The sequence below is a fragment of the Camelus ferus genome, chromosome 7, assembly GCF_009834535.1.
Source record: "Camelus ferus isolate YT-003-E chromosome 7, BCGSAC_Cfer_1.0, whole genome shotgun sequence".
NCBI classification, from domain to species: Eukaryota; Metazoa; Chordata; class Mammalia; order Artiodactyla; family Camelidae; genus Camelus; species Camelus ferus.
In genome coordinates, this window is record NC_045702.1 from 1,292,026 (window position 1) to 1,317,804 (window position 25,779).

A 25,779-nucleotide genomic window follows, 5' to 3' on the forward strand; every position below is an offset into this window, starting at 1 on the left:
CGCAGCTTTGAGCTTTACAGGTCCACCTGCGTGCGGATTTTCTCTTTCTTTCTTTCTTTCTTTTGTGTGTGTGTGTGGTGGGGGTGACTAGATTTCTTTCTTTTCTGAGGAGGTGCTGGGGACTGCACCCAGGACCTTGTGCACGCGGAGCACGCCCTCCACCGCTTGAGCCATATCCTCTCCCTCGGATTTTCTCAGTAGAAATACTAGTAACTTTTTTAGATACTTGCCACAATTTGAAAAAACTCACAACTGTGCAGCCTAGAAATATTGAAAAAAAATTAGGCACATTATGAACACAAAAGAGATAGTGTAGATACCAGTCGATCCTCACATAGGCATAAGGTGAGTGATACTTAATATAAAACTAGTAACGTTCTAGTCTTCTTACTGTTTTCAAACTTTGCTTCCAAATTATTACATCACCATACAGAATGTCTCTCCCTCCCATGTCAGCTTATCATCGCAAGGAAAAGTGTTTTTTATGTAACAATGTTTCCAATACTGTCTTATAAGTAATTGTAATACTGTAAGCCATAAAAATGCTGTAGGATTCGCTCCTCAGCGTGCAGGCCAGGCTCTCTGAAGCCTCACAGCTATCACTATGCTGCCTCAACAGTCATTCACTGCTTCTTCGTTATCAGTGTGTGAATCATCACACCCATAAAGAGACGTGTATTTCTTTTCCACAGTATCTTTTCATTTTTGTTGTCTTGTGTTAACATCTACAGTGTTTTGTATCACATAAGACAATACTGATGTAGGTACTGACAGACAATTCACATTCTAAACAGATATTGTGGGGGGGGGGGTACAGCTCAGTGGTAGAGCCCATGCTTTTAGCAATGCACAAGGTCCTGGGTTCAATCCCCAGTACCTCCGTCAAAATAAATAAACAACCTAATTACCCTCCCCACCTAAAAAAAAATTAAAATACAGATAAACTAAAAAAAATTTTTTTAACTGTGTAAAAACAGTATCAGTTAAGTACAAAAATGTATTTTCTCTTTATAATTTTAATTTTTTTCTATCTTTCTCTATGGTAAGAGTACCATGTAATAAACACATAAAATATGTGTTCATCAACCATGTTATAAGTAAGGCTTCTGGTCAACAGTAGGCTCTAAGTTAAGTTTTGGAGGAGTCAAAAGTCGTAATTTTCAACTGTGGGGGGTCAGCGCCCCTAACCTCATTGTTCAAGGGTCAGCTGTACACTGTTTTGAGACAAACTCATGGGCAGGAAAGATGTACAAGGCGAACACTAAGTGTGTGCACAGCAGCATGACTCTCAGGAAGCATGCACTGGAGGAAGAGCATCTCCAGGAACAGTAACTTCACGAGGATAAAGCAAAGAATTCAAAAACTAGCATGGCCTCAAAACATCCCGACCAGCAACAGCATTACAACATAAAAGGAAGCGTGCAGGACGCCAGCGGCTGGGGGGGACGGGGGTGGGGAGTCACTGCTTTATGAGTATAGAGTTTCAAAGTGGGAGGGTAGAAATGTTCTGGAGACGACGGTGGTGATAAACACACAACAGTGTGAATATAATGCCACTGAACTGTTCACTTAAAAATAAGATGCTGTTTATGTTATGCAAAAACAAGGTACACTAGATCTAGAAGCACTTTTTATATATATTTTCTTTTTATACATTATATATCTGAAATTGTATATTACGCTGTTTTTATTTAAAAAAATACTTTTTAAAAAACACCCACAATCATATCATTAAGCAGAGAAAAAGTTAACTTGTAAGATTTGAGCACATTTAACAAGCTTGATGTAATGGACATTGAAATAGGGCCCCACAGCAGACATGAGAAAATACCAAGGCCGTGTGGTCTGGCATGCTTAACACTCACGCTTAGAAGGCTTACAAAAACCATGGAATTAAGAGAAAAATCAATTATGACAAACCACAAAGAAATAGCTGCGAAAACAACACTTTTTTCTTTTTTGAGAATGCCCTTGGGTCGAAGAAATCATAAAGGTATTAGGATATATTTAGATGTACAAGAACTACATATCAATTTCATCAACTGACCACGGTGAAATTCAGAACCTCAAATACATTAATAAAAGTTCTAGATGGTAGGTGGTTAAGAACTCAGAACAGGCTACAAGATGTGCCATCTTTACAACATAAAAGTATGTGAATGTAAAAATATATATCTTTGTCAAACAGAATCTCAGTTTTTTAAAATTACAAATTAGGGATAAAATATGGTTACTATTTTCTTGTAATTCCTCCCACTTAACGTTAAAATCCTATCAGCTGTGATAGATATGCAACAGATAACCAAAACACTAACTGGAGAACGTACTCTCGGTACACGGTTGCTCAATGCACAGCTTTTCTCAATTGTGTTCTGGTACGTTCAACATAAAGTCCTGGAGAATCTGTTCTGCACAGCAACCAGTTATGGGAGCGAGCACCCAGTTACAGAAGGTTTCTCTGTTGATAATTAGAAAATGTGAAGCACAGTGGTTGGCTGGTGAGAGCAGCAAGTTCAGTCTGGAAATCACTACGCACAGAAGAGCTGGCTGGCAAGAACACAGCAACCTCGGATCTTCTGGTATTAAACTCTGGACCACGAGCCGCTCAAAATCAGCATCCCTTCACCGGGACTTCCAAGGGCTGTAACCACCTACCCATCATCAACCACTTTCACTCTGCAGCCCCAGGACTGCCGTGTGGGTCTGCAGGGACGCGACGTGCGGGGAATACTGGGGACACCAGCCCACCGCCACCCACGGAACCAGGGGAGGATCTCGCCTTTCCTAACAGCTGAACCGCTGCCTGAGCCACGCGTGACCAGAGGTCGTCCAGTGTGTCCGATGCCGCTGCTCAGACATCTCTGCTACCAGTTCGCAGCTCACGCGTTTTGTCTCGTGTCCGCAGTAAGGTGCCAGCGTCTGGGCGGATGACGACGACGGTGAGGAGGGAGATCCTCGGGGCAGGCAGTGCCAGCACGGGAAGGTGGGCTTAGACTCTAGCGGCCTGCCTGCCAAGCGGAGTGCCGAGACTACTTACTTAACCTCCTTGAACAGCCACTGGAAGGCTGATCTATCCCCCAGGAGGGTCTCTGGGACTGAGGGTGCACAAGAGCACCATCAATTAACAGCGCCCGGGATACGAGCAGCACTCAAGTGTTGGCTGTTTCTCTCTCCTCCTAAAATGGAGACTACCCCACGAAGAAAGTTCAAATGAGCCAATTGTCCAAGGAAGAGCCCCAAACCTCACCATCCAAGGCCCCTTCTGTAGAACTCTGGACACACACCACCTCCCTACTCCCTCGATCAGTCCTGTCCAGCTCCCACCCCTGCACCAGAAGCTTACTCGGCCTTAAGGTCAAGAGGGGAAAAGCCTCCCCCAGTAGCACCCGTGCACTCAGGGCTCATGTGTCTGACTCCCCAGACCCTAAACGCACGAGGGCTTTCCGGTCACACGGCCTGCGGTTTGCCTGCGCCCCTCGGTCAGCCGTGAGCATCAAGGAGGAGAGCGCCGGGCCTCGAAGCCCTTCTCTCCCCCGCGCCTCTGTGCCTCTGTCGCTCCCATTATTCAAATACCACTGATGCAGCAGCGATTCCCTGATTTTAGGTCCCACTCTGGTGCTCGAGACACAAGTGACAGATGGCTACCTGACGTGGCCATCTGGATGCCTGACAAACATCCCAAATAGAACATGACCCAGTGCAGCTGCCGCCCGCCCCACTCCCACACCTGGTCTCTCCCTAGTAAATTCTACCCCATGCCCAAGCTGCTAGGTGGGAAACTGTCCCGAGCAGTGATCGACACTGGTACATCCACATACACTCAACTAACCAACCCAGAGCTCTGCCTCATTTCTCTGCAGAACAGCTCAGTCCCTCACTCTTCTCTCGTCATCCACACCAGACACCCCACCCTGAGACACCGCCAGCCTCTCCTCTCACAGCCAAGGGAACACATCTCAACAGACACAACATGCCGCCCAGCGCCAGACGAGAGTGGCTCTCAAGGACGCAGTCAGCTCCACTGGGGATCGCTGCCCTGGCTGCTTCGAGGTCCAAGGCAGGGAAGGCACAAGATGAGCCGAGGGCACGTGCCAAGCAAGCAGAGATGCTATCAGGAGGTACAGGCCTAGGCCCGGAAACCGAGGGAAGACCATGCGGCTGTGCCAGGGTGGAGGAGCAAGAGTACCTGACAGCTACGTGCCACGTGGGCTCCTGGACTGGCTGTCTGGAGCAGGAAAAGAATGCCGGGGGAAAACTGGTGAGATGTGAATGAAGTCTGTAGTTAACATGACCGTACCGATATTAATTACTTAGTTTTGAGAAACACAATTTAGTTACATGCATTATATTAATGACAGCTGGGTAAGAAGCAGGCAGGCAGACTCTACAACTATTCTGTAAATACAAAATGGTTTCAAAATAAAGTTACTTTCACTTTTTTTTTAATTCAAAAAGAGAAGTACAGCCATGTCAAAAGGGCATCCGGAACACCCCCTGGATGAAGCCCCACAGACCAGCGGGCACTCTGGGCGGCCACGCACCTTTTTCTTGCCCGTTTTACTGAAACAACCCGCCACAGAGCACGCTCGGTTAAGGGTACACACAGCACGCAGGACTCCCTGGTGAGCTTCCTATCGTATCACAGACACAGGACAAGACAGAGGGCCTCTCCTTGCGATGAGGACCCAGGAGCTACCTTCCACTTTCACGTGTGAACACACGGCGGCGGCAGTCGCACTTCCCAGGACACACACTGCTCCCAGCACTCGCTCATCTCGTAACTGGAGGGACTGCCGGGCATGGCGCACACACGGACCAGCACCACCACCACCACCGAGCGTTTACGTCACCGCACTGCCTCTCCTGTGCAGACTGCCTCTGTACCCTGACAGCTGTTGAGCCAACACTCTTTTCACAGAATTCCAGCAGACAAATGCAGGAGAAATGTGAGCACTGGAAAACTCTCATCCTGAAACCCCAACACTGCGGCTCTCAGAGCACTGACGTGACTGGCAGCGTCCACACCCTCGTTAAACAAAAAGGGCCTTGACAGAAATCACTTAAGCCTCGCCGCAGAAAGCACCGCCACCGCCTAAGCACTAACCCGTCCCCACTGTCGCTGCTGAACCCACTCCCGGAAGCAGCCCGCTGTCTGGTGGCCCTGGGCTCCCCTCACGAAGCTCCGCAGCGGGCCCCACAGAACGGCCACGCCTGGTCTCCATTCAGGGCCCACAGCGCAGCTCAATGTCCCCTCCGTGCAGCTGTCTTCACACATTCAAGAGCTCTACTTCCTATTTTACTCTCCAGGCTGGCACATCCTTACGTCTCTTTCAATTACTCCCCAAACCACCGCCCTGGCCTCGGCCATGAGCAAGCCCCAAAACCGCAATCCCTGGGCACCCAGAGTCCAACACTGTATCGAGGAGACACTCCAGTTGTCGCCAACAGAAGACTGTTCCCCACTTCCCTCCTGACTCCCAGGAAAGCCCAGAAGCCTCTGGTCACTGTCCAGCCTGTCACTCCCTTGTTGCACCTGTGGCTCCTCAGACAGGTGGGGGGCACGGCCTGCCCCATAAAGTCCACCCTGGGTATCCTGGCCCACTGTCCTAACACATCAAAACCTTCTGGGTATCAATTATATCACCAACACATTCAGTCCCAGGAAAAAACAATGATGTGGTTTGAGTGCATTTCACTATATAAATTTAACATTTGTAACAATCATATGCTACTTCTGGGGCCAAGTCACCAACTGTAGGAGACAGACGTGCACATACAATGAAGTGTGTAAGGTGTGCTGCGGAGAGGTTGTGGAGACAGCGTAGCAAAGAAGGCTTAAAGGAACACTCCACTTACTGAAGAACTGAAGGACAGGAAGCAGCCCCCTGAGCAGAGAGGGAAAACCTCAGACAAAAGCACAGCTTATGCGCAGTAAACATGATACAAGCACACAGCTCACGTGAAACTCAAGAAGTCAGTATGTCAAGAGATTTCAGTATGACGTTTACTAGCAAGGGCTCAAGACAAAAAACAGAAGAAGAATTTCAGAACATGCTCAAAATTTAGGACTTTTCAACTCTAAGGGCTCTTAAGCATCAGTGTAAGCGGGGGCGGATTTGAAAAGGTCGCGCGTATGGTGCAAAGCAAGCAGAGTTCCAAAGGAAGAGAGAGATGACGGGGTTGGGGGAGATCCGTTAACAAAACATTCTGGAGAGATGCATGTCCAAATCAGAGCCACGACAGGAGAGACGGAGGATAGAGTAGAAGAGCGAGGAGATGCTCTGACAGCTGTTGAGGGTCACTCTCTAAAGCAATGAAATGTCACTGGAAAGGTTCCATGCACAGCCACAACTGTTGTATGAAAAATGTCAAAAGACTTCCTTCTATTTCCATTGAAAACACAACAATTTTAAAAAGCTTTTCAATCTGCGTAATTACATCCTGCTCAGTTTAGTACTAATGACGGCTCTACCAGGTGAGAAGGAGCCGGGGGCTCCCGCACCGGGCCTTCTGATTCAGCACAAACCCTTGTCACAAGCACAGCTGTGGGGACCGGGGCAGCCAGAGGAATTCAGGCCACTGCCCAAGGTTCCAGTAAACTCAAAGCCCACAGTCTGCCTGCAGAGCTCCCACCCTCGGGGCCAAACTGCACTGCCAACTCAGCTCACCAGGACAAGCGAGCCCAGGGCCGAGGGCTTCACACGAGCACACTCTTCACATCAACGCCATCTCTTCAGTGTTAAGAAGGGCCAGCCAGGTTACCAACTCTGAAGACATTCAGATAAAAATGTGCTCCACAACAGTAACACGAGAATACTCCAAGGTCTAGAAATGGAGATCCCAGTAAGGTGCTGAAGACCTCAGACCTGAGATCTGAAAAGCTGGCTCGAGTACTGCTACCACAGCCGCCACCCGCAGCGGGAGCCACAGGTCAATTCACTTCCCGCTGCTTCGGAGTAATCCCGCACAAAAGAAACAATTTAAAATTTGACAAAATCCAAGAAAGGTTAATTGCGTTCACGTTACTTCTGACTAACCCCAGAGTTTTACACAAAAAGCCACTTACACATTTGTATCAGCAATTTCCCTACAGAAGTCAGTATTTCTAAATATTAACAGCATTATTTTAAAAAACTGATAAACCTATACACTAAAAAATACAAAAAACAAAAAAACAAAGTCTATACATTAAATGCCCAATATTTAACATACATTAGATGAGATGATAAAAGGACCCTCAAAACCTAGGAGCACTACCCAGCTCCAAAACAATTTTAAGTAAACCAACAGGTAACAGGCTAGCATACAAATACTATTTCACACAGAGACTATTTCCCATTGACACAAACCTTCGTTTAGCTTCAGTCCTTCTAACACCATCTTTCTAAAGCACCGAATATATGCCTTTATTTTCAGAAGGATGCCGTCCATGGCACTGAGACACTTCCCACGGCCTTCCCATGACGGTCGGCACTGGGGACCACACCAGGAGCCGGTCTCCTGACCTGCCTTTCTTCTCATCTCCCTCGTTCGGGGATCACAGGAGGACAGGGAATGCCGGGAAAATACAGGCCCTCAGAAGGACTGAGCACCCCCCCCTCCGCCGCCTTCCCTGGGTCAAGGGCAACATGCTCCCACCCAGAAGCCAGCGCACGCCCCTCAGCGCTGGGGGCAGCGCAGGGCCCTGCGGGAAGAGCAGGCAGAGCAACGTGCCCACTAGGACCTCAGCAGGTGGGAACGCAGTCAGCAAGCACCGCCTCACACCGCACTGCCCACAAACGAACCCGCCAGCCAGACCAGCCACTTAAACTTCAAGTCGTTAAAACCAAATACCATTTGAGAACTCATTCCCTCTGGCACAGGAGCCGCACTTCCAGGGATCAGCAGCCAGAGTGGCTACTGGCGTCCGTCCTGGAAAGCACAGGTAGAGGGCACAGTCCTCAGTCGGAGCCAGTGGGAAGCATCCTAACAGAAGTCACCTCGGACCCCGGGTTAGGAGCGGGGAGGTGCTCTCAGACTGCACTCATCATCTTTCCTGTAACTTCCCACGGACACCACCTACTGTGTGTTAAGGAAGCTATAGGAAAGCAGTGCTTTTATTCTGAATTAAGGAAAAAAAGCTTCTTAGGACAACTAATTTGTTAATCTATGCAGTTTCCAACAAAATAGGCCTAATCAAGTGAAAAAGATTTAACTCGCCCTCTTCAGTAAAGCCACTGTCTACCCTAGTAACTATTAACCCAAAATAACTGCCTCCTCCAATAAATCTAACCCCCTTCACGTCAGGACTCTGAGAAAGCATGTCACATCCAAGTCCAGCAGTATCCACTCATCTGAGTACCACCTCGGTGGAAAGGCGTGCATGCATGCGTATTTATAAATTATGTCCAGATGCCTCAGAGATGCCGTGTGCGCAGTTCCAGGCCATCACTGTGAAGCCAGTGAAGTGGGTCACACACTTTTTGGGGCTTCCCAGTGCATACAGATACTTTACACTGCAATCTGTTAGGGATGCAATAGCACTATGTTAAAAAACCAGTATGCATACCTTAATTTAAAAACACTTTATTGTTTGAGAAAACAAAAAGCTAACCTAACCATCATCTGAGCTTTAGCATCTTTCTGCTGGTGGAGGGTCTTGCCTTGATGCTGATGGCTGACAACTGCTAGGGGTGGTGGTTGCACGGCTGTGGCAATTTCTTAAAATAAGGCGAAGTTTGCTTCATTGGCTGACTCTTCCTTTCACAGAAGATTCCCTGTAGCAGGCAGTGCTGTGTGATGTTTTACCCACAGGGGAACTTCTTTCAAAACTGGACTCAATCCTCTCAGACCCTGCCCTATCAGCTAAGGTTCTGTCACACTCTAAACGCTTCGTTGTCATCGGGACACCGTCACAGCGCCTTCACCAGGAGAGGATTCCGTCTCAGGAAACCACCTGCTCTGCTCATCCTTTTCTGTGCACGTTTATCTTAAGGCTGCAGCAGTTCAGCCCCAGCTTCAGGCCCCCCGTCTAATCCCAGTTCTCCTGCTGTTTCCACCACGTCCTTCCTGCACTGAGGTCTTGAACCCCCAAAATCATCCATGAGGGTTAGAGTCAACTTTTTCTGAATTCCTATTAATGTTGATGTTTTGGTCTCTTGCCATGAACAGTAACTGTTCTTTGATGAATTTATGATGGTGAATCCCTTCCAGAGGGTTTGCAGCTTACTTTTCCCAGATCCATCAGAGGAATCAGTCTACAGCAGCTACAGCCTTATGAATGTATTTGTTTAACACATGCAAATTCAAAGTACTCCCTGATCCGTGGGCTGCAGAGTGGACGCTGTTACAGGCATGAAAACGACATGACTCTCACCGTCCCTCTCCACAAGAGCTCTTGGGTCACCAGGTGCGTTGTCTAAGAGTAATATTCTGAACACAATCTTTATCTCTGAGTAGATCTCAAAAGCAGGCTTAAAATATTCAGTAACCACGCTGTAACCGGGTGTGCTGCCACTCAGGCTTTGTTCTGTTTACAGAGCGCCAGCAGAGTAGACTTAGCATCATTCTTAAGGACCCTGGGGTTTGAAATGGTAAATGAGCACTGGCTTCAACTGAAGTCACCAGCTGCATTCCAGAGGCAGCCTGTTCTTTGCAGCCAGGCGCTGACTTCTCTCTGCCGTCCTAGCCGGCACCGCCCTCAGTGTAACGCCGCCTCACCACAAACCCGCAGCTCAGTGCGGGCCTGCATCAGCCCAGCTGGACCTTCTGGAGGAGGTTGCCAGCCTGCATCTCCTGCTTCACCTGCACTTTTATTTTATGAAGACGGATTCTCTCCTCAAACCTCATGGACCAACCTCTGCTGGCTCCAAACTGTTGTGGGCTGTCTCACCTCTCCCAGCTTTCACAGAACTGAGCAGGGTCACTAGCACCGTGCGCTGGGTGAGGGCTTGGTTAAGGGAATGCTGTGGCTAGTCTGATCTTCTCTCCAGACACTGAAACTTTCTCCCTAACAGCAGTAAGCCTATTTCACTTTCTTACCACTGGCGGGCTCACTGGAGGCGCACTTTTAATTCCCTTGAGAACTTCTCTGCATTCACAACTTGGCTGTCTGGCACTAGAGGCCTAGCTCCCCGCCTATGGCAGCTCCTGACAGGCCTCCCTTTCTGGCTTCTGATTTAAAGTGAGAGATATGCAACTCTTCCTTTCACTTGAGCAGAGCCCACTAAGGAGTAATTAACCGGTCTAATTCAATATTGCTGAGTCTCAGGGAATATCAGGAGGTCGGACGTGGCGGGGAGAGATGGCCCCTCAGTGGTGCAGTCAAAACACACAACATTTATTAATCAAGCTCGCTTTCTTAGATGGGCGTGGTTTGTGAGCCGCAAAACAATTACAACAATAACATCGAAGATCAGTGATCATCGTAACAAACAAAGTAATTCAAAATACCTCAAAAATTACCAAAGTGTGACAGTGTCACAATGTGAACAAATGCTGTTGGGAAAACGGGGCCAACAGACTGGACAGAGGCAGGGTTGACACAAACCTTCAGTTTGTTTAAAAAAAAAAAAGGCAGACTCTGAGAAGTGCAATTAAGCAAAGCACTACAAAATGAGGTCTGCCTGCACCTGCCCTACTACCATGTACATTAAAGCCAAAAGTAAAATTACAAATGAGGAAATTTAGAATATTGTATGTACTTACCAATTACGATGGTTTCACACCATAATCAGCTCATCTCGAGGGACACAGTCAGGAGGAGAGACCAGCCAGAAGGCCCTGGCAGTGCCCTTCCCCCCTGGCAGGTGGGGGTTCCGTGCAGAATCTCCCCCGATGCCCAGCCCCTGCAGTCTTTTACCCCTAGACTGGTTTACAAATACAGGTATCCCTTGCTTTTCCAGAGTCCAAAGTTCCCTTAACATGTCACTTGTAAGAAAGACCCACATTAGTACCTGTTTTCACTAACCAAAAGAAATACAAAGAGGATTTTCAATTTTACAGGAAAAAAAAAAAAAGAAGAAAGTGAAAATCTCATCCAATGTGTTCTGCAGCGAGCGCTACAAAGGAAGCGGCGCCCAGAGCAGCGGGAGGGGCCCCGCCAAGCCCCTTCCTTCCCGGGACGACCCGTGGCGTCTCAGCGCCCAGTCCCACAGCTGGGACTGTGTCTTGAGTTTCACCTCTAGGAGTGCTACCAATTCCTCAGAGTAAATACTGGAGGGAAAAACGCCCTGGTGCTTCAGTCAAGGGGAGGGGGAAAGGAACATAACTGAGGAATCTGATAGGACAATAAAAACCTCAAAAACTGAAAAACAAAGAGACTAAAACAAAAACAGAACACCCAAGAACTGTGGGACACACATAAGGAGGTCACCAGAAGGGAACAGGAGCAATGTTTTCAAGCACGAGTCAGTCCTGAAGCAATGACAGAATTTCCCCCAAATTCACATCAGACACCAAACCACACATCCAGGAAGACCAGAGACCACCACACAGGATAAATTAAAACAAAACAAAACAAAACAAAACAAAACAAAACAAAACAAAAAAAACCTAAGCCTACGCTTATTATATGCAAACTTCAGAAAAATCCAAGACCAAAACACCTTGGAAGAAGCCAGACAAGAAAAACCCCTCCCCTACGCTAGTAGAGTGGGGTGGGAAAAAAAAGAAAAAAAACGGAATGAAAGATCTTAAGTGTTGAGAAGGGGGTGGCAGGGCACCAACCTAGAATCCTGTAGCTGCAAAGTTATCCTTCAGAAGTGAAGAATAAAGATATTCTCTGGCAAAGAAAAAGAAGAATTTGTTGGCATCACATCTGTCCTGTTAGAAATATTAAAAGTTCTTCAGAGAGAAGGAAGACGATATAGATCAGAAACACAGATCTAGATAAAGAGCATTAGACAAGAAATAAGTAGATGTCAGATAGAAACTTACTTTTCTTAGGTTTAGTTGATCTAAGAGATAAGAGTGTATTCGAACAAGAGCAGCGATGTGCTCGGCTGTGCAGGCTTCTGTGCACACCTGAGCCCATGTACAGGTAGGTGCAGTCAACAAGGCCGACACAAGGGCGGGGAAGGGAGACTTAGGAAAGTGTGGTGGTCCAGTGCCCGACTACCTCCAGAGCCGCGCAGCACTCATGACTGTGTACTGCAAACTCTAGGGCAACCATTTTAAGTTTTAAAAACATACATTAAGAAAGAAGAGAAAATGAAAGTATGTAAAATGTTCCATTTAAACCACAAAAGGCAGAAACGGTGTGGAAGACCAAAGCATCAACAATAATAACAATAATCACTTTAAACATCAATGGTCTAAATACACCACCCCCACACCCCCCTACCACAACTGCTCCCAGAAGCCGCACCTCTTGGCCCTTCACACAGGCAGGACCTGCTCACCCTTCTTCAGTGAAACTGTGAGCGGAACTGGGGCCATTTAAATTACTAGCTTTTTCTTAACTTTTGGTAGAGCATGCAAAGTGGAAACTGGCAAATAATGAATCCATGTGAAATCAGAAAATACAAGGATGATCATGGGACATGATGAACGTCCAGCTGCACTACTGTAGTAATCACACAGCAACATGCAAATGTGTAAAACTAACACGCTGTACACCTCTTCCATGTCAATCACACATCAGTAAAAAATTTTTTTAAATCCAGGATAAATTATCAAAATCAAAAATCTATGTAGCAGGACAAAAAAATTGACAGTGGAGATACCAACAGCAGAACAGTCAGCTGGCAAGTCGACACGAGGCCTTCCCCTGAGTGGCTGAGAACTGGCAGGGCCGTTTTGGAAAAAATATTTACCATCCACAATTTCCCATTTTAAAATGAAAAACACCCTGCAGGGCGGAGGGCACGGTGAACATGTGTGGTATTTGAATGCTTCCGTGTCAAGCACTGGTCTAAGCAGTAGGTAGACACTACTGCAGCCTAACTTCCCCGCTGGGTAACCCAAGGCCAAGTACAGGTCTGGGTCAAACACCACAGCGGGGAGCTAGGAGTCAAGATCACCCCCGGGTGCTCCAGTGAGAGCTGCCGTCTTCATCAATGCTGTGTGACAGGAACCATCTCTCTAGGCAAGATGTAGAAATTTCTGCATCAAAAAATTTATGCAGCTAAAAAAAAAAAAGACTGCGTAACTGTCTTCCACAGAGACTACCAACTGCCATCCTAGCCAGTGTTCTCGGCCTCACGTTGGGCCTGAGCCTCAGCCCTCAGAAACAATCACTAACCTGTTTCATTTTTCCAACCAGTTAGGTGAAGCCTATCTGACTGCTCTGCACTCATGGAGCTGAGCGTCTCTCCCAGCTCAGAGCTCTCTGTAAGTGCTCCCTGAGTCTACATCCTTTGCCCATTTCTCCACTTAATTGTGGGCCTCTTAACTTTTCTAACCACATCTGACAAAGGCTTACTGGGATCACTGGAAGTCAAGCCTCAACCATGTCTCCTAATAACTCCTTCAACATGGGGATGTCCAAGGGTGTCATCCACTGCTAAGCTGGAAGAAAGCCGCACGTCAACAGTGCTTCTTGGGGGTGGTCTAGCTCAAATGGGGACGATCTAGCTCAGCGGTAGAGCGCGAGCTTAGCATGCATGAGGTCCTGGGTTCAATCCCCAGTACCTCCATTTAAAAAAAAAAGTAAATAAACCTAATTCCCCACCCCCCAAGTGTAAAAAAATAGGGCTTCTACCAACACGGGACACTGAATGGTGTTGAGAAATGAAGCAAAGTAAGGGCTGCAGAGAAAGAAGCACGTACAGACACCAGAGAGACGGGCACGCAGTGTGCATGGAGAAGGGGAAAAAGGCACGCGCCTAGATGAGGATTCCTGGCTCCATTCCGAAAGACGCCATCTCACCCAGCAGCATGGCTAGCCTGTGAACCTGCATTTCACACAACACCTCAGGTGACTGACACAAACATCCACCCAGAATGTGAGCCTGACACTGCCAGTCCACCTACCAAGACGAGCCATGAGAACCCACGCACAGCAGCAAAATGCGAAAAAGGTACTGCACACACAGCACACGCCCGTGTTACACACTCTGACCCAGGCCTCCTGCCAGGCAGACGCCCGCATCGCTGCATGCACCCAGGCGACCACCAACTAGCTCCTCTCTGGAAAGATGAACTCCCGCTTCTCTAAACTCCCATTTCTGCAGTCCCTCCAGCACAGAAACAAGTCCTGTGATCTGGAGCTTTGTTCACCTGAGGGCTAGTGCTGCTGGAGTCCTCACAATACAGATCCCCTCTGCCTCCAAGAGGCCGTCCCTGCTCCCTATTCTCTAGACCAGCAACCAACTCCCACTTCCACCCCTACGAGTCCAATCCTGCCCATCCAAGACTATCACTTCCTCCAGATCTTACAATTACAACAAGAAAGAGCAGAGGGTATACACACACAGGACCCAAGATGCTCCTTCTGGGTGGGAATTCAAACACCCATTTCACTACTGGGGTGCACACTTCAAGCAACACCCAAAACCAAGTTCTGGCTGCCAAAGCTAAATCAGCTAGCATGGGTTACAATTACCGTACAGGTGAATTAAACCATTATTGAGTGCACTTACAAGTTCTACTTTATTACCAGACAGTTCTTGAAAGTAAAGTCTGGGTAAAAACCTGAGATTTTCCTTCTATTAAAAGGAGGAAAAAGTGCATCATGAACATCTACACCTGTGCGTCACTGGAAAAGTACTAGAAACACACTTGACAGGTTCCTAAACCCCTCTGCTACCTTCAAAAATTCACTTCATTCGCTTTACTTTCCTTGACCTATCTCACCACTCCAAGTTCTTCTGAATTCATGGGTAAGTAAATACAATACAGCCCCCTTGAATCACCTGCATGCAGCCCAGGATGCAGCAGACAAAAGATCTAGCTACAAAGATAACACTCTCCAAAACAAAAATGTAAGTTAAACTTAAAACATTCACGGACACCATTAAAACAGTACAAATTTAACTTAACCCACTTCCCCTACAGAAAAAGAAAGCAGAAGACAGAAGCGAGCCCTGTGGGACAGGCAAAGATGAGGAAGCAGCCTACAGGTCCATCCCAAGGAAGAGGCAGGGCCAGAGTCATCTCCCAAGACCTCATCTGTCTACATATAAGGCGCATATCCCTCCTCCTTCCATGCATTCTCACCCAGAAAACTGCACCTCCTGTCACCTCGGACTCTGGAAAATACATCCAAGTTTTGGCTATTTGAGGTGCTCTGTGGTGAATTAGTTCTAAAACGCCAAGTTTTTTTCGAATAGCTTAGCCGACCCCCTTGAGTTATACAATTTTGGTTTTAATGATTTCTGAAGGAGAATTTCCAAGTCATTACATATGGCCCATTTTCTTAACAACACTTAAAAAAAGTGTAGTGCCCCACATGACTGTTACAAATGTATCACCCTCCTCGCCTCCACAAGATCGTCCCTGAGTCAACTTACTCAAGCTCGCTGCGTGGCCCAGACACCTGCATTCCGAGGCCTTCTGCTAGCTCTGTCCCAAATCTTGGCCATCCACACATAAAAGGTGTGTAACTGGGCTTAAGTGATCGTTTTTCCACCCACGAGACCTTTCTGAAATCTCTCTCCATCTAACCCTAAGAAACCCTGCTCTGCTTGCTATAAAAGTTGCTCCTTTGTTCCTTTCCAATCCAAGAGACTCGATGTTGAAACTGGAGCTGAAGGGAGGAAAATTACCTTCCTCCTTCCAGAAAGCCTTTCATACTATTCACCCATAGACTGGTACTCATTATACGTTGTTTTACACAATGCAGTTTGTCCACTGAACACATTCCTTACCTTTAGCTTAAAAAACCAGCAAATAAACTCATTACATCTACTAACTTGGAAAAGGAGAAATTTTAAAGAGAATAGTCTCTCTAAAGGTTAAATTCATGTCATGACATGAAACTGATTTTGTGCAATATTACCTACCTAATGGAATGAAAGCAGGCAAATTTAAAAAGAAATGGTAGATCTTGTGGTAGCTCACAGCCAAAAAAAAATGTGACAATGAATATATGTATGTTCATGTATAACTGAAAAATTGTGCTCTACACTGGAATTTGACACATTGTAAAATGACTATAACTCAATAAAAAAATAAAATAAATATAAATAAATAAATAGTAAATCTGGACAAGTATCCTACATATCATTTCATTATCTGAAAGATTCTCAGCACACACATAGGTAAGAGGAAGACAGAAATCAATCAATATTCCTTATTACAGATCACCTGCTTACATATTTTGCTCTTACCTGATATGCCCTGAAGTATTCCTGAAACAAAGAAGTTACTTCCTCTATAATTCAAGATCCAAGACCATTTTTTCAACTAGCAATCATCACCTATTAGACACTTACAGGCATGACTAACCTCGTTCCATTAAAATAAACTATAATCCATGGCAGGTACTCAGCCTTGGTTATAACACCTGGCGGGTACTCAGCCCAGGTACTTGTAAACTGAATTTGTAGATGCACTTTTCCACCAACTTTCCTGACCTCTGGATTCCATTAGTAACTACGGAAGGGTAATGGAGGAACAGACAAACCAGGAAAAGGGATCCAATTCAACCAGTATTTTCTGAGCACTCAGGTGCAAGACAATGCTCTGGCCGTGAAGGAACACAGACGTTCAAATTCCAAGCCTGCCTGAAGGAGTGCACAGGAGGCCCGGGTGTGCCACCCCACACATCCAGCAAACTCTCAGCACCTTGCTGACAAAGGCAGGACGAGAATTTTAAAGGGCACAAAATCACCTGCTGCCTGAGGAAGTCGCCCTTCCAAAGACAACTGACCCTTGTAACAGTTTAAGAATCCTAAACTACTTGGAGTATTCTGACATACAAATAGTTCTACTGCCTCACAGCCATCTGCAATGGTTGCTGCTTTTTATTTAGAATGATCAAAAAATCCTTACAAATTTTAGAAAGGGTAACAATTTTAAGAGAAACCTGAGCTATGCCTGAATAAGGTACAGCTTTTGAAACGAGGTGAACGACGCAGCTTAGATCCTCTCTGCTGTGACACGCCCTGCAACCCTCACAGATGTGTCTGCTTTCACTGTTTTTTCAGAAAGCATTTCCCCCACCTTAAAAACAGACTGTTTTTTAAATTTATTTTCTTTTTTCGGTTCAGAAGCAAAGTTTTATTCTTTGTTCAAGCAGAGAGGCGCTCACTCCCGCTCCAGAGCGGCCTCCAAAATTTACTTCTTTCTTAAATAGAATCAAAACAAAAGCAAAACAAGTTTATACTGTATAGCACAGGGACCTATATTCAGTATCTTGTAGTATCTTATGGTGAAAGAATATGAAAACGAATACACGTATGTTCCTACATGACTATGCCGTACACCAGAAATCTACACATTATAAACTAACTATACGTCAATAAAAAATACTAAAACAAAACAAAAAAAACCTAAAAAGTCAACTGGGTTTTTGTATGTCCCACTAAAAATACAAACTTCGAAAGAAAAAAACCTTATTATCATATATAATAAAAACATCAAGATTTTTCTAGCTGACACATCCAGTAACCATTTTCTTCAGAGGCTTTAAAACTGCCTTTCTATTCCTACATTATCATTTTTAGCAGTGTTCTTATTTTCACCAATCTCATTTTTCTTCTCTCACTTCACTTTTTTGAAGTGTGAAATTCTCTTAAATTCCATTCACCAGCGATAACTACAGCCCTTCTTAATCCTGCCACTGACCCTGTCCTGATTCACTGATAAGTCGCAGTTACCCGGCTTCCACCGCTGGGTGGTGTCCTGGACAAATTTTAAGCAAAGCAGAGTTTAAGCACAGAACACCATCCTAAATTCAAGATCATTCCCACAAAAAAAAAGTTTTCTAAAAATCCTGAGAGAAGTAACGCCAAAATCACTAAGGTGACATGGTGAGGATTACACTGCGATCCAGAAAACCCCAGATGAAAATAACTCTGCCCTCTTAGAAACTAAAAAATGCACATAATCGCTCCCACCCCAATCCTGGCTGAAAACGGCATTGGTGAGCAGTACAACTTCCTTGTTTGCAACTGTCCAAAACAGAGTTGACACGAGGGTAAACGTTTTCACCCTTGGTCCTAACACCTGAAAACTAACGGGCTTGCTTTGCGAGGAAAACTACTGTATGCCACTTGGTTACAGGTTTCACACTACAATTCCCCATCCCTAACTGAGTACTCAGAGTATTACTCAAACAATACTCTCTACCCAGGCCTCCAGGTGAGTTTCAGTTCTGCAGCCAGAATCTCCCGGATTTACCGCTTCCAAGTCAAGAAAACGAATTTTAAAATACTGCTATTTCGAAGAGGGTACTCACCACATGCCAAATTCCTTAAAAGCTCTTCAATTCCCAACTCGCCTGTCTTGTACAGCACACCGAGCCTGTTAGACACATTTCGGGAAAGCGGCTCCTCATCCCCTTTTGTTCTCCCGCTTCCTGTCAAGTCATTCGCACCTACAAACCACTAGACCGAGCCAATTTATGCCCCAAATTCATACTCTCCATAACCCAAAAAATCCACAGCTCACTAGATAGTATGCACAAAGGGCACTCATTTTTATTAGGGACCACACAAACACTAAAGTCCTAAACCCATGGGAGCTGGGGTCTCTTCCTGGGAGCAAGTAAAGCCTGGGTTAAACCTCCCAGACAGAATCAGAGGACGGGGCAGTCTGGGCAGAGGGAGTACACGACTCCTTCCAGATACTGGGAAAACATTCTGATGCACATAGTTACTTACAACGTGTGGGTAAAACCTGAAGAACAATCAGCAAATAAACAAGTTCAAATGGTTAAGAGTTTGTTTCTCTTTCCTTTTTTGGTCATTCACCCTAACTTCCAATAAATCAACTAATTCCCTTAAAACATTTCAGCCATAAAACAGTACTACGAATCCACAACTAAAATAAAAAACGTTGAGAATACAAAGGGCGCCGTCAGCCTACTCTTCCCCGGGGAGGCGGTGGGATTTTTCCACAAGGGCCTTTCCGTGATTCACGGGAGTTAGTAACGAAGCTTTCATGTCTGACTAGCAAGCCATACATCTCTGAAAACTTTCTGCGACAGTACGAGGTTCACAATTTCCACTTCTTGCGTTAATTCTTTCCTAACTTGGGCAAAAGTTGATATAAACTTGAGTTATATAAACTGCCGCACACCTTGAAGCTAAGCCAAACAAACTGGCTCTTCCAGTAGACTGAAAGCCAGGCATCTCATTTCGAAAATTAAGAAACTTTGGGAAAGCCAGCGGGGAGTCCCAGATACGCGGCCCGGCCTCCCCTCGCCCGCTTCCCGGTCTCCGTACTTGGCAGCGCGACCTCCCGCGAGCTTCTCTCTTCCTACAAACCTACCTCCACCTGGTTTTAGGGTCATGTACGTGGGACCTTAAAGAGTTAAAAACAAGCCTCCCCTGCTGCAGGCCCCCGGCCCCCGGCTCCGGCCGCAGCCGAGCGAGACGCGGAGCGACCTCGGCCCCGCACCCGCCGCCCGCACGGGCCCACCCCCAACCGCCTGCTCGGGGCCCCAAGGACGCGGGGGAAGGGGGCCTGAGAAGGGACCGGTAAGGCGGGCGGGAAGCCTGCCCCAAACACGGCCCCCGACCCGGGGACCCCTTCCCCCGCACCCCGGCCGGCGGCCCCACACCCGGCCCCGGCCTCCGGGCCCCTGCCCCCCGCGTCCCCGACCCCCGGCCCGCCGCGGCCCGGCCCCCACACGCCGTGGCCAGGGCCGGGTCGCGTCGGCGGCCGGGCCCGCCCCCCGGCTGCCGGCGGCCCTCACCAAGGACTCGGGAGCCGGCGGCGGGAGGCGCGGCGGGGTGGCGGCCGGGTGTCCTCGGCTTCGGCTCGGGGGCGCTGGTGGAGGCGGCGGCGACGGTCCTCGCGCTTTCCTTTCTCTCCTTTCTCCAACAACAAACAGGAAGTGCGTCACGCGGCGGCGGCGCGGCGGCGGCACTTCCGCCCGGCCCCGACGCCGCGCATGCGCTCCGCCCGCCTGCCCCCGCCTTCCCGAAGGTTCTGCGGGGCCCAGGGCGCGGCGGCCGGCGCGCGTGCGCAGTGGAGGCCCCACCGCGGGAGTCGGACGGTGGCGTGAGTGGAGTTGGCGCAGGCGCGTCTGTGCGGCCGGCGAGCGTCCGGTCCCCGCGTCCCCGCCCCTGTCCCCGCGTCCCTGCGTCCCCGACCCCGGAGCCCGGTTCCCGCCCGCTGGTCCGTGCCGCGGTCTGGGGCGCCGGGAAAGCCGGGGGCCCGCGGTCCCCGTGTTCCCTGCGTCCCCCGGGTCCGTCTGTCTCTTAAACCCTCGTTGTCTCACCTGGAGCTCGTGGCAGGTGACCAGTTGGCCAAAGGAAGAGCGTTTGAGTCAGTCGTCTGTGCCTTTCTCGGCAGGTTATATAAATCCGCGTCCGAGGAGGGCAGAGCCGCGGCCGGTGTCACCGCACCCGCCCGCGGCCCGGAGTCGGCTTCCCTCGGTGTTGACAGTGCTGTCCTGCGACGGCTCCCATGAAAATGGGTCCCTGCAGCAAGTGTGGGCTAATCTTGAAACGCAGACAGCACAAAGACATGAATTTTAAATAGTAAGTGGTAGGCTGGCCACAAATAACTTTCCTTACCTCGCTCCAAAACATAAATAGATAAAATAGTTATTAAAACATCTGTCAACGCGCTGAACTGTACATGAGAAAAATCAACCAGTGCAAAACAAGGCAACCGGGTGTGTTTCTGGGAGAACAGGAAAAAATACCTTGGAAATTAAAGGAGTGGCGATGTTTAAGCAACTCTGTGAGACGATCTCTCAAGAGAAGATTAAAGGCTTATTCCAAAGTCAGTGTTAGCCCCGATGGGGCGGTGCTGCTGGAATCCTACTTCACTGGAAGGTCACTTCAAAATGCAACAGCAGGGGTTTGAACTGGTGTGAAGGCCTTTGGAGAGAAGTGAGGACAAGGTACAAGGGCACCCGGTGGGCCTGGGGACAGCGAGCAGAGGTGGCAGAGACATGGAAGGTACTGGGGCCTGGAACCTGCTGGGCGAGGGAAGCCAAGCCGCGATAGGTCGGGTCTGTAGGACGGACAGAGGAGCGGGGAGACTCTGTGACTTTGTTTCCTCAACTGCAAGATGGGGATAGTAGGCTTGACGTGAAGGTTAGCTGTGTGGGCTTGGCGCGCACTAACACTCAGTAAGTAACAACTCTCCTGTGTCGTGGCCTCGTCAAGAAACTGATGAAAGGCACGGACTTCTCCCCAGCAAAGTAAGTGCAAGTGGCAGGAGGGAACTCGTAGACACCTATTCACACACACCCTGCCACCCCCACCCCAGGGTCCAGGGACCTCAGGTGAAGGTCTTGAGTGACACAGGCAGTTTTTACTATTCTGTGAAATTTATCCTTCAATACGAGGGTAACATTTGCAAAAATTTGCCCTGAGGTGGTAAATTCAAGAAAAGAGAAAGAAAAAGTAGATACATGCGAGGTTATTGATCACAGCTTTGCAGATGACCGGTTCCTCCTTACCAGGAATACTTTGCAGGCCATACAAATGATAGCGCAGTTACGCTTACTAACATCACATGTATCCAGCACGCTACTGAGATAACGTGATGCCATTTTTGTAAAGTTGTATTCGTGTGTGTGTGTGTGTGTGTGTGTACATATAATTTCCCCTCTATGCTTCTGAGTTCTCGGCTGAGACTCCCTATGATCAAAGAGAAAGGAGAAACACAGAAAGGAGTTTACTGATATGTATACTTCAGGAATGTAGGAGATAGCAAACTGCACAGGCTGCCCCAAGCACCATCCGGCATAGCATCTTCACACAAAGACAAAGAAAGATGTTGGGGGAGGGGAAGCCAGTTAAGGGAGATGAACCAGGAAAAGCACAGCGAACCGGGGCGAGGTTGTCAGTGCAGATTCCCGTCTGCTGTCTTCTCCACGGACAAGAGATTCTTGTGATTTAGAATCAGCCTCCTCTTCCTGGTACCAAGAGAGAGACTCGTTTACAAATGGAGAGTTCCCTTATGAATGTAAGTTTCCCCTACAAAAGGGTAAATTTCTAGTCTCTTTTCAGAGTTTCTCCTGCTTCTGCAGTTTCTCAAAAAAAAGAAAGTTTGCGCAAAATAATCCTTATGCCAAAGAGGCATATTCTGCTTTAAAACACACATGGGAAACTGGAAAACACTAAATTATTGCAGTTGTTTATATCTAAGTAATGAGATTTTACATCATTCTCCCTCTTTTGCATTTTCACTATTGTTTGAACTTTTCTGTTCGATATAAAATAGTTACTTTATTTATCATTACTTTTCCAAACAAATAAAAACATTTTTATGAAGTTGAAATCACGAGTCCCCCAGAACTCTGTAGTAGTGCGGTGTGAGACAGTTAAGAGGCTGGAATAAAGTGTCCGATGAGCATGCTTTTATTTATCCACTTAATCGGTCTCATGAGCATATATTGAACACCTACTGATGCAGGAAAATAGATGTGGGGTGTGAGGAGGGCTGTGTCCCAGGTCTCGTTTGAGCCCCTGGGACGTGCCCACCAAGCGTGGGTCCTTGGCTTCGCGCAGGAAAGAATTCAAGAGCGAGCCGCAGTTGAGTGAAGGTACATTTATTCAGAGAGAGACATTGAAAGGCAAGAGACGGGCCATGAAGTGTGGGGGTTGGGTGCTCAGATTAAAAGTAGGTACACACTCCATAGACAGAGTACGGCTGTTTCTGAAGAGGGAGAGGGAGGGGCGGCCGCAAGGCGCCGTGTTGCTGGTTTTCATGGGCTTGGTGGCTTCATATGCTAGTAAGTGGAAGGACCCGTCTTAAGTAGCCTGTGGAAGGGGCTGGGATTCCCAGGAAGTTGGCCATTTCCCACTCTCTGACCTTTTGTAGCTAGCCTCGGGACTGCCATGGTGCCCGTGGGTGTGTTATTCACCACGTTAATATATTACAATGGGCTTGTAATGAAGCTCAAGATCTGCTGGAAGTTAAATCTCTCATCATCCTGAGCCTCAAGGCCTCCTGGGGGTTGAACCTTTCACCATTTTGATGTTAATTGCTGTGGCATTCCTTGCATGGCTGTGCCCTGCCCCCTTCCTGTCTCACCACCGTACACCAGCATGACCTGGGCACAGGTCAAAGAAGGCAGGCCTCTTCCCATTAGGACCTTACAGCCCTATGTGGAAGGCGCCTCTACACACCAGCAGTTCCCGTGCCCTGTGCCCAGGCCCCAGGCCCAAGGGAGGGGCCCCCGAGTCAGGATCCGAAAGGGGCAGGTGGTTGTCAAGACAGGCTTCCCAGAAGAGGCACGGAGGGTGGAGAGAATTCCAGACAGGAGACATTTCCAAGGGTAGCCAAGGCCAAAAATAAGTAAATAAATAAATAAAGGGTACTATTTTTAAAACTAAAGCTGTTCCACGTTCTAGGAACAGCAGCAGGATTCTGATTTCAGGAGGAGAAATCTTTTGGTTATGCAAAGGTAGGGATACCAACAAGGTCTAGAGGAAAGAGATGCGGGCAGAAAGACTGCAGTGAGGTGAGAGACCTCTCTGTGGGGAAGGGCATCTCCGCAGAAGGGCTGACAATTTTAACTGAAGAAGGGGGACAGGAAGGGAGGACGGGCGGGAAGCAGGGCGGGGGGTGGTGAGTGGAGGCCTGAACGGGGCGGGGGGGGGGTGCCAGTAAAGGTAGCCTTGGAGAAAGGGTGCAGCCTGGGGTTTAAGAGCCTCATTCCCAGAGAAGCAGTGACAGCTGACGTCCCAGCATAAAGGGTGGTCTCCGAGCTTTTCCAGTCCTTTTGTGACATCTCAAGTCTTCGGGAATGTCTGTTAATCTTTCTGGCCTGCTGTTACCTTTGTGTGTGAACGGGAGCCTTGAAGAGTGAAGGAAGGGCAGGTGTGTGCACAGGAGGCGACAGTGACAGCTGGACTGGTGCCGCTCTGGGGGCCCTAGAAGAGGAGCCCAGTGAGGGGCCAGGTTCTGGGCAGCTTGCAGTCATTTTGGCAGGAGACTCAAATTATTTTATTGGACAACTAAAGAAAACAGTGACTGTGAAGGCCTTGGAAACGTTCAGGGTTAGAAAAGAAAAATCTAGAGCACTTGTGCGGACGATGGGGTGAAGGGAAAGGAACAATAAAACTTGACTGCGCAGCATGAAGGTGTTAACCGGGAGAGGTGACCCTCCCGGATGGGGTGATCAGGAGGGACAGCCACTTTCGGTGGAGGGGAGAGTTAGGATGTTGGCCCCGCGGAGAAAGGGGACAGCGTGGCTGTAAGAAAAGCACCCGGCAGATGTTGTCACCGGTCACCGGGGGCTTCGAAGACCTGTGGAAGCGCCAAGTCACAGTTTAAGAGCCTCGTGGCTGTGGGAAGAGAAGAAGAAGCTGGGACCCAGGAAATGGTGCCTGCTGCCCTCCAAGAAGAAGGAATTTCTGAGAAAGGCTTGGGTAATGTCATCCAGCGAGAACCAGAACGAGAGCTGAGCAACGTCGTGGTTGAGTGTTGATGGCCCTTGCTGGCGTCGTTGCAGGAGACTGGACTACAGGGGGGCCATTGTGGGGATCCCAGGCAGCAGGTAGAAAGATGTACCCCCAGCAGAGAAGGGAGGAAAGACGCCACCCAGAGCAGGAAGGTTGAAGAAGGCCTGGCGTTTGTCTGGTTCTGTCGCTCCTTTCTGCCTGTCAACTCGACGACGCACCTGCGTATTGCTAGCCGCAGGGCCTGTGGGCAGAAACGGAACTGAAGGCGTTGGAGAGACAGCGATGGTCGAAGTTCAGTCTCAGGGAGTCTGGAGGTTTCAGGCCCAGCGTAAAGGTAGAAGAACTCACCTTGAAAAAAGAGGAAATTTACACCTTCCTTCAAAACAGATGGTAAGAAGAAGGAGGTGGAGACGGAGAGGTCAGATGTGGGACTGCCAGCACGCAGCTCAGCCAGCACACAGAGGACTAGGGAGGAACTCTTAGCTCTCAGAGCTGTCACTCTGCCAGGCCTCAGGACAGTTTGGTTCCTTGGGTGAGTGGGGGAGGACAGAGCACCGGCATCGGGGCCGGTAAGGAACCCTGGCTGCTTCTAAGTAGGGACCGCAATGACGCAAGACTCGGTGCCTCGCATCCCCAGGATGCCCAATAAAACATCGATGATGACGGTGCCACGCCTTTAACCGGGCCCCGGGCCTCAGTTTCCCCGTCTGTGAAACAGGAAGAATGCTGGCCACTGCCCCGTGTAGATGGGTTGGAAGTAACTAGTCCTTTGAGATCCCCAGATGAGAGGGCGCACCGCAGCACAAGGTGTTGAATGAGAAACGGGCTGTTTCACGTACGCAGGTACGTCTCTCTAATCAAAACACTGTCTTCAAAGCCCCGGAGGAGCATGCGTCAGTCAGAAACCTCAAGGGCACCCAAGGTTGCATAACCTCGAAGAGTCCTACGTAGATACACGGTTTATCTTTTAGATGTCCTGCCTTCAAAATAAACTGCCCACAATTTGTATTAGAAATAGCAGCCTTATTCCTGATCGATCTATCACATTAAACAGAAACTTTCACTGTACTACAGAATTATTCAGTACCTACACGTACGTTCGCAGAAATCACTCTGTTAATGTCAGGACGAGTTGCTGGGGGAGGCATAGCCAGCGGTAGTGCCTGCTCAGCGTGTGAGGTCCTGGGTTCAATCCCTGGCACCTCTGTGAACAGCAGAAAAGACACGTTGCTAATCGGGAAAAAAGCAGACTGTGGAACAGTATGTGTGTGTGTGTGTTCTGCCTTTTGTGCGAAAGAGGAAGAGTAAGGGCCGTTTGTGT

At 48.2% G+C, this 25,779-nt stretch overlaps 1 protein-coding gene across 5 annotated transcripts in view; it reads right to left on the bottom strand.

Moving 5' to 3' along the window:
• Positions 1-19,920, bottom strand: part of DNAJB6 (DnaJ heat shock protein family (Hsp40) member B6) — a 60,623-nt gene extending 40,703 nt beyond the window's left edge. For 4 of the 5 annotated variants that reach the window (XM_032482982.1, XM_032482981.1, XM_032482979.1 and 1 more), the window contains exon 1: positions 19,784-19,901. The gene's annotated coding sequence lies outside the window, so the exon portion shown is untranslated. Of the gene's footprint in view, positions 1-19,783 lie in introns of all 5 variants that reach the window. The other variant, XM_032482978.1, reaches the window with a different exon arrangement.
• Positions 19,921-25,779: the final 5,859 nt, after the last annotated feature.